Source organism: Aedes aegypti, chromosome 3 (assembly GCF_002204515.2).
Source record: "Aedes aegypti strain LVP_AGWG chromosome 3, AaegL5.0 Primary Assembly, whole genome shotgun sequence".
Taxonomy (NCBI): domain Eukaryota; kingdom Metazoa; phylum Arthropoda; class Insecta; order Diptera; family Culicidae; genus Aedes; species Aedes aegypti.
Window position 1 is genome coordinate 70,722,605 of NC_035109.1, and position 9,096 is coordinate 70,731,700.

A 9,096-nucleotide genomic window follows, 5' to 3' on the forward strand; every position below is an offset into this window, starting at 1 on the left:
CAAACATCTGAATTTCCAGACAGGGATACCAAGTAATATCTTTATAAATCTGGATGATTATGGAAGTTTTGTCGGCACCTTACAAATTCATCGCTTATTTTTATCTTTAAATTTGAGCTTGTAATGATCAAAATTTGTCAAATATTAAAGGGGTTGAAGTTTTGCCATGATTTTTATGTTTTTGATCTTAACCACTGTGCACCATGAGCCTCGGTTGCAGCGTAGCCAGTTTCTGGCTCGTTCGTCATCTAGTCTGCCCACCATTCGAGTGACTTCTGTAGTCTGAGGGCAGGTCCGTGGTAATTAGCACGATTGGTGCCGCAGCACGAAACGTTGTTCCTCAAGGGGTAGCGTAGGCAAGGGGTTCCCGGAGAGGGCACAAGGCGGAAGCACCAATGGAGCCAGTGAGTAGGCATATGTCACTTTAAGTTAACCTCACATGCAATCTCGGTGATGTATGTGTGTGTTGTTTGGTTAATGAAAACTTTGATGTTACAAAGGCGTTTTCCTCGAACATGAAGTGTGACGAAAAGTGTCGCAAGGTGCTGAAAGGCAAGAGTATATTTCAAAACTGCACCCTTTGAGTTTGGGTTTGGCTACTTGGAATGAAGTGTTTAAGTTATGAATGCTTGTTTTCTCATTATTCTTGGGCCAATTTTCAAATGGGTTTACATTGACAGATTCAAGTGGATTATAATAACGAATAGTTCAAGTTTAACAAGTCACATTAAAGATTACAATAAAGAAATTTTTAATATCGGAATCGAAGTTGAATCGAAATCAAATCGAAATCGAATCGAAATCGAATCGAAATCGAATCGAAATCGAATCGAAATCGAATCGAAATCGAATCGAAATCGAATCGAAATCGAATCGAAATCGAATCGAAATCGAAATCGAATCGAAATCGAATCGAAATCGAATCGAAATCGAATCGAAATCGAATCGAAATCGAATCGAAATCGAATCGAAATCGAATCGAAATCGAATCGAAATCGAATCGAAATCGAATCGAAATCGAATCGAAATCGAGAAATCGAATCGAAATCGAATCGAAATCGAATCGAAATCGAATCGAAATCGAATCGAAATCGAATCGAATCGAATCGAAATCGAATCGAAATCGAATCGAAATCGAATCGAAATCGAATCGAAATCGAATCGAAATCGAATCGAAATCGAATCGAAATCGAATCGAAATCGAATCGAAATCGAATCGAAATCGAATCGAAATCGAATCGAAATCGAATCGAAATCGAATCGAAATCGAATCGAAATCGATCGAATCGAATCGAAATCGAATCGAAATCGAATCGAAATCGAATCGAAATCGAATCGAAATCGAATCGAAATCGAATCGAAATCGAATCGAAATCGAATCGAAATCGAATCGAAATCGAATCGAAATCGAATCGAAATCGAATCGAAATCGAATCGAAATCGAATCGAAATCGAATCGAAATCGAATCGAAATCGAATCGAAATCGAATCGAAATCGAATCGAAATCGAATCGAAATCGAATCGAAATCGAATCGAATCGAATCGAATCGAAATCGAATCGAAATCGAATCGAAATCGAATCGAAATCGAATCGAAATCGAATCGAAATCGAATCGAAATCGAATCGAAATCGAATCGAAATCGAATCGAAATCGAATCGAAATCGAATCGAAATCGAATCGAAATCGAATCGAAATCGAATCGAAATCGAATCGAAATCGAATCGAAATCGAATCGAAATCGAATCGAAATCGAATCGAAATCGAATCGAAATCGAATCGAAATCGAATCGAAATCGAATCGAAATCGAATCGAAATCGAATCGAAATCGAATCGAAATCGAATCGAAATCGAATCGAAATCGAATCGAAATCGAAATCGAATCGAAATCGAATCGAAATCGAATCGAAATCGAATCGAAATCGAATCGAAATCGAATCGAAATCGAATCGAAATCGAATCGAAATCGAATCGAAATCGAATCGAAATCGAATCGAAATCGAATCGAAATCGAATCGAAATCGAATGAAATCGAATCGAAATCGAATCGAAATCGAATCGAAATCGAATCGAAATCGAATCGAAATCGAATCGAAATCGAATCGAAATCGAATCGAAATCGAATCGAAATCGAATCGAAATCGAAATCGAATCGAAATCGAATCGAAATCGAATCGAAATCGAATCGAAATCGAATCGAAATCGAATCGAAATCGAATCGAAATCGAATCGAAATCGAATCGAAATCGAATCGAAATCGAATCGAAATCGAATCGAAATCGAATCGAAATCGAATCGAAATCGAATCGAAATCGAATCGAAATCGAATCGAAATCGAATCGAAATCGAATCGAAATCGAATCGAAATCGAATCGAAATCGAATCGAAATCGAATCGAAATCGAATCGAAATCGAATCGAAATCGAATCGAAATCGAATCGAAATCGAATCGAAATCGAATCGAAATCGAATCGAAATCGAATCGAATCGAAATCGAATCGAAATCGAATCGAAATCGAATCGAATCGAAATCGAATCGAAATCGAATCGAAATCGAATCGAAATCGAATCGAAATCGATTCGAAATCGATTCGAAATCGAATCGAAATCGATTCGAAATCGAATCGAAATCGATTCGAAATCGAATCGAAATCGAATCGAAATCGAATCGAAATCGAATCGAAATCGAATCGAAATCGAATCGAAATCGAATCGAAATCGAATCGAAATCGAATCGAAATCGAATCGAAATCGAATCGAAATCGAATCGAAATCGAATCGAAATCGAATCGAAATCGAATCGAAATCGAATCGAAATCGAATCGAAATCGAATCGAAATCGAATCGAAATCGAATCGAAATCGAATCGAAATCGAATCGAAATCGAATCGAAATCGAATCGAAATCGAATCGAAATCGAATCGAAATCGAATCGAAATCGAATCGAATCGAAATCGATCGAAATCGATTCGAAATCGAATCGAAATCGATTCGAAATCGAATCGAAATCGATTCGAAATCGAATCGAAATCGATCGAAATCGAATCGAAATCGAATCGAAATCGAATCGAATCGAAATCGAATCGAAATCGAATCGAAATCGAATCGAAATCGAATCGAAATCGAATCGAAATCGAATCGAAATCGAATCGAAATCGAATCGAAATCGAATCGAAATCGAATCGAAATCGAATCGAAATCGAATCGAAATCGAATCGAAATCGAATCGAAATCGAATCGAAATCGAATCGAAATCGAATCGAAATCGAATCGAAATCGAATCGAAATCGAATCGAAATCGAATCGAAATCGAATCGAAATCGAATCGAAATCGAATCGAAATCGAATCGAAATCGAATCGAAATCGAATCGAAATCGAATCGAAATCGAATCGAAATCGAATCGAAATCGAATCGAAATCGAATCGAAATCGAATCGAAATCGAATCGAAATCGAATCGAAATCGAATCGAAATCGAATCGAAATCGAATCGAAATCGAATCGAAATCGAATCGAAATCGAATCGAAATCGAATCGAATCGAAATCGAATCGAAATCGAATCGAAATCGAATAGAAATTGAACCAAATTCAGTCAGTTTACTATATCAACCCTTACAGCTACAATTGTTTCCCTCAAAAGTTTAATAGCTAGACAACTGAAAATCACAGCCGCCTGGAGCTTCAATGATGGAATCGCAACAGGAAGTGGACTGAAAACAATTTGTAAAAAACTAAACTGAAAATACAAACAACCGAAACGAATCCATCCAAGTGGCAACATCTGGATCGGCTCGCACGGAATGATAAATAGACCTATTTTCTATCGCATTGTTGGACCGTGCTCATGGTGGTCGGCGGTATAGAGAAGTTTTTCATCGGGAACATGAACAAAAAAATCCACACTAAAACATTCGGGCGCATCCCAGGTCCCATTTCGGATCGACATTGTCCGATGATGTCCACCTCCAGTTTCGCCGCCGGGATGTCATGTGACAAAATCCAAACTGCTATGGCGCCGAAAGCGCTTTTGTCACTTTGCCTTCCCCCCTAGCTTAGTTGGAAAGTGGTAGGGCGGATATATGTGTGATTACTCTGCAGCTAGAATTGTTAGCGAGTAAAAGCAAAAGTGAGAGTCCTGTGATGGTGAACTTCAATTGGTTTTTTTTTTTGTGGTAGGAGTTTTTAAGTGGTATAGCAATAGAAACGTTGGACTTCAATTTTGAAATCGAAATTTGTTAACGGCTGGACGGATTTAATTGAATCTTGTCACGAAAAAGTTGACACATGCCCAACTTGGAAATATCAAAACATTATGGGATGTTCATTGAATTACTACTTAATATATACTCATTTTCTTTGTCTGATACAAAATTTGATGAGGCGGTTCCGTCAAAGTATCTTTACTTGAAAGAAGTATCACCACCGGTGGCAACTTCACCGGTGGTTAATTTTTTGGTGCAAATTCATACCAAAAATGGACCTGTCAAAAATTTAATAGATCTGAAAAAATAGACCAAACCGCATGCACCGGTGGTTGTATTTTTTTCCGATCCATTTCAAATGTGATCAACAAAAACAAACAAATAGTGAATTTAACAGCAGAATTGATTAAACCTGAAGAATTCCGAAGGAACTCTTAAGGAGTACACGGATGAACTGCAAAAGAATTCCCGGGTGAATCTCAATAGAATTCGCGGCAGAGCTCCGGAGACTTTTCCGGAAGAACTGCTAAGAAATTTGCGGTGGAGCTGCAGATGAACTTTGGAGAAATTGCTGAAGGGAATCCATAAAAAAAACTGTGGAGGGTTTCCGGAGGAAGTCTGAAAAAATATTCATAGTAACTCCAGAGGAATTTCTGGAGAAACCCCGAAAGAATTTTCTGAAGAAACTACAAAAAAATACTGGAGAAACTCCCGAGGAATTGCTGGAGAAATCATGAAGAAAATATGAGTGTAGGATACTTGGTCCGATGGGTACTTCGCTCCTGCTCCAAGGCGCTTCGGTACAACTGGCGACAATTCATGTGGGTCTTCCTTTGGCAACACAAAAGTCCATTTTTTGAGGGAAACACTAACTTCGAACACTACATTTATTGCTTATGAATCTAACACGGTAATCTTAAAAACTAACAGATTAAAAAGCCCGATTGCTCTCGACCGTCTTCGACCTTGCTAATCGTACTAAACTGACCTTCTCCGTACAATCTACCTTATAACTAGAGTCCAGCATCCCGAACAGTTGTGGAGAGATTGAACCCTCGTTCGGTTCGGGCGAATTCGCTCAATTTGTTTCCATTTCCCATCGACGATGTGAAATGAGAGATCCCACGTAGTCTACGCTGCGAATTGTGTCGGTCTGCCGTCTGCTCAGCCTTGTCGCAATACAATAGCCATGACCACAACATCCTAGCTGACCAACAGATCAACAGTTCAATGATTGCGTTGCACCTCATCTGTTTATCTTCGTCCAACGGTATAAATGCAGCTTGGGGCTAGGGTGGCCCTCACACATTCTCACCCACCCAGAAATATCCGTTTCTGAAATTAAAAGAAATTCCTCTTCGACTAGGATGGGACAAGGGAAGGGTTTAAGTTAATCTTCTTTTTCATCTGGAACAGGCAACAAGGATATCTTCTCAACAGGTCGTTTCAGTTCACCAGACGCTGTTTTAATGGTGACTACTCGGACTACGCCATCGCTGCCCGGATGCACCTGGATTATCCGCCCCATACGCCAACGCATTGGTGGTAGATTATTATCATGAATGATGACTAGTTTACCAGTTTGAACTTCGACTGGTGGGCTCCAGCGTTTTGCTCTGCCTTGCAGTTGACAAAGGTATTCCTTCCTCCATCTATTCCAAAAATGCTGTAACTGCTGTTGGACAACTTGCCAGTGTTTCAGACGATTTGTGGGTATGGAAAGTAGATCTTCTTCAGGGAATGACTGCAAGGAAGATCCTACTAAAAAATGCACAGGCGTTAGAGGCTGTAGATCCTCAGGATCGTCAGACATTTGAGTCAAAGGTCTTGAGTTCAGACATCTTTATATTTGGACCAATAACGTTTGCATGTCTTCTAAAGAAACTGGATTGATGCCAATGACCCGTAGGATATGATGTTTGGCGGATCGCACTGCAGCCTCCCACAAACCTCCGAAATGAGGGGCACTTGGTGGATTGAAGTGCCAATTTATCCCTTCTGCTGAACAAAAATCTGCTACCTGTTGTCGATGATCTCCATCCTTCAATAAGCTAAAAAGCTCTTGTAGTTGATTTCTTGCACCAACAAAATTCGTACCATTGTCTGAGTACAAATCAGTGCACCTTCCTCGACGTGCGATAAATCGCCGAAGAGCCTGCATGAATCTGTCTGTGGACAAATCGGAGACGACCTCAATGTGCACAGCCTTAGTACACATACATACAAAAATGGCTCCATATGCCTTTACGGTAGTGCGACGTGGACCTGGACGAATGAACACTGGGCCAAAGAAATCAACTCCAGTTTTGGAAAATGGACGTGAGAATGTGACCATTGAAGCTGGCAGTTCTCCCATGAACTGTTGTATCAATTTGGGCCTTGATCTGAAGCACTTCAAACACTGTTGAACGACCTGTCTGGCAACGTTTCTCCCACCTAGTGGCCAGTATCGTTGGCGAATTGTTCCAAGTAATAACTGTGGACCAGCATGTAACAGACGAAGATGGTATTGCTCGAATATCATTCTAGTACAACGGTGACGGGCAGGCAAAATCATTGCATGTTTCATATCGGAAGATTCCATCGAGTGGTTCAAACGTCCACCTACTCTCAAAATTCCGTCCTTGCAAAGGAATGGACTGTACCAACGCAATGGAGATTTTTTAGCAACCGATTCATTGTTTTTGACGGCCTCTAATTCGTCCGGAAAGGCCTCCCTCTGCACTCTTTTGATAATGGTGAATTCTGCTTGACGTAACTCTCCTAAAGTGAGAAATCCAGTCCAACGTTTTGACGTTGGATAACGTCTTACGGCAACATACTGGGGTACAATTTCGAAAAACGAAAAATCGCTCGCGTCACGAAAAGTGGTTAGATTTTGACTCTTAATTACTTACTAACACCCGGATAGATTTTCAAGATTCTTGCACCAATCGATTGGAAATCTTTCTACGAATCTACTCCAACAATGAAAACTATTGATTTTCATGACTAAACTATTGAAAAATTGGGAAATATCGAGGTATGTCTTATTTTTCATAGGAAAGCACATTTTTCTTGCTGTTATAAGGTTTTTACGTTATGAAGTTTACATGTGGACGCAACTTGAACATCGATTTGAGCAAAGATGAGAACATAGGGTTCGCAGTTCATGGAGAAGTATCATCTTCTTGTTCTTTCTGGCATTACGTCCCAACTGGGACAAAGCCTGCTTCTCAGATAAGTGTTCTTATGGGCACTTCCACAGTTATTAACTGAGAGCTTTCTTTGCCGATTGACCATTTTTGCATGTGTATATCGTGTGGCAGGTACGAGGATACTCTATGCCCTGGGAATCGAGAAAATTTCCTTTACGAAAAAGCTGCGCATTTACCGCTACGGCTATCTGGCCCCTTAAGTATCTCAACCTTAAACTGGCTTCGAAACTCATTAAAGCAACTAATCTTAGTTGATCATGCGTGGACCTAACGTTCAACCGGAATCTTTGTTTAGGGAGCAAGAGTTACCGCTCATGCTTCTTCTTCCATCGACCGATTCTATGGGCCCATTCACAAATTTCATAACGCTGGAGGGGGTGGGTGGGTATCCTAACGATGTTACGGCCCATACAAAAACTGAATGATATTCATACAAAAAGCGTTACAAGGGGGTGGGTGGGTGTCCAAAATGATCTATTTCAGCGTTATGAAATAAATGAGTAAGCCCTATCGGTGTTGAAGTGGTAACCGAACCAACCAAATAATAACACACAATGTCTATAATATAATGCACACATGCAACAATGATGACGGGGTTGGTGGTCTGATGGCTACCGCTTCTGCTTCATAAACAGAAGGTCATTGGTTCAATCCCAGGCCCGTTCTATGTTCCATTCTAAATCTATCACACTCAAACTATTCGTTCATAGCCAACGCTAGAACCAGACCAGAGACAGAGACGGACAAGAAACCGTTTCCCTAACGCTTCCATTCTTCCACGCGCATGCCTTTCCTTACGCCTGATACATAGGCAATCTGCTAACCACAAAAGCAAACCTCTCTGCCATGCCTTTCCCCCAATCCATACACTCCCGCATGAACTGGCTTAGACGCAGTGGTATATGCGGTCTACGTGGGAGCCAATGCATCATCAATTCCTTCCCCTTCCCCACATTGGTCTGCATTCTGACGTGGCAAGCCAGAGGGATGGCATCATAGTTTTTCACTATGGTATTTGACAGATCTTGTTGTGCCTTCTTATCGGGAGCATAAATTTATACTCCAGTTGAAATTCTCACGCACACTCATGTATTTGTTGAATGTTTACCTTCCGTATGAGTGAAAATGGTACAAAATGCGCCAAACAAGACAAAAACTGCGCAAAGCTGTCTGTGGGAATGTGCATTGAAAGTCTTCGGTTTACTTATCAGTGGTTTAATCCGCGTTCGCAATGGCATTGAGCCATCTATCCCGCGCATCGATTTTGGTTGGAAACTTGTGATGCGAAATGTTATCATCGTGATAATTGTTCTTCTGATTATGAGAATCGACACCGAAAGAAGGAAAGAACACTTCATTGTGGTTTTTATGATAATATATATGAAACTTACTTTTATTTTAAACCGCGAGCTACGCTATGGAAATAATAACGAACAATATGCGTAGATTTAGTGTACCTAGGTTCATTTTCCCACATTCACACCAGCTGCATTGCTTATAGCGTAATAGTATTGGTGAGCGCTGCTTGCGTTCGATAAGAAGCAACAAAATGTGGCCATCATATCGGCCCCCTGTGGCAAGCACCATTGTCGCCAAAAATAGAAGATCACCAGCACTTATACACTGGATGCCTGTTAGTCCCAAGCAGTCATTCGGTTGGTTCCTTGTGTAAGTGCAGCTGATCTGGCTATACTG

General features: G+C 40.5%; 1 long non-coding RNA gene across 1 annotated transcript; it reads right to left on the reverse strand.

Annotated features, from left to right (window-relative positions):
* Positions 1 to 8,633: 8,633 nt before the first annotated feature.
* On the reverse strand, positions 8,634 to 8,849 carry LOC110679562. Its single transcript, XR_002502592.1, has 2 exons — positions 8,793 to 8,849; positions 8,634 to 8,715 (listed from the first exon to the last, which is right to left on the reverse strand). It is a non-coding gene; the product is annotated as an uncharacterized LOC110679562 (long non-coding RNA).
* Between the last annotated feature and the right edge of the window lie 247 nt (positions 8,850 to 9,096).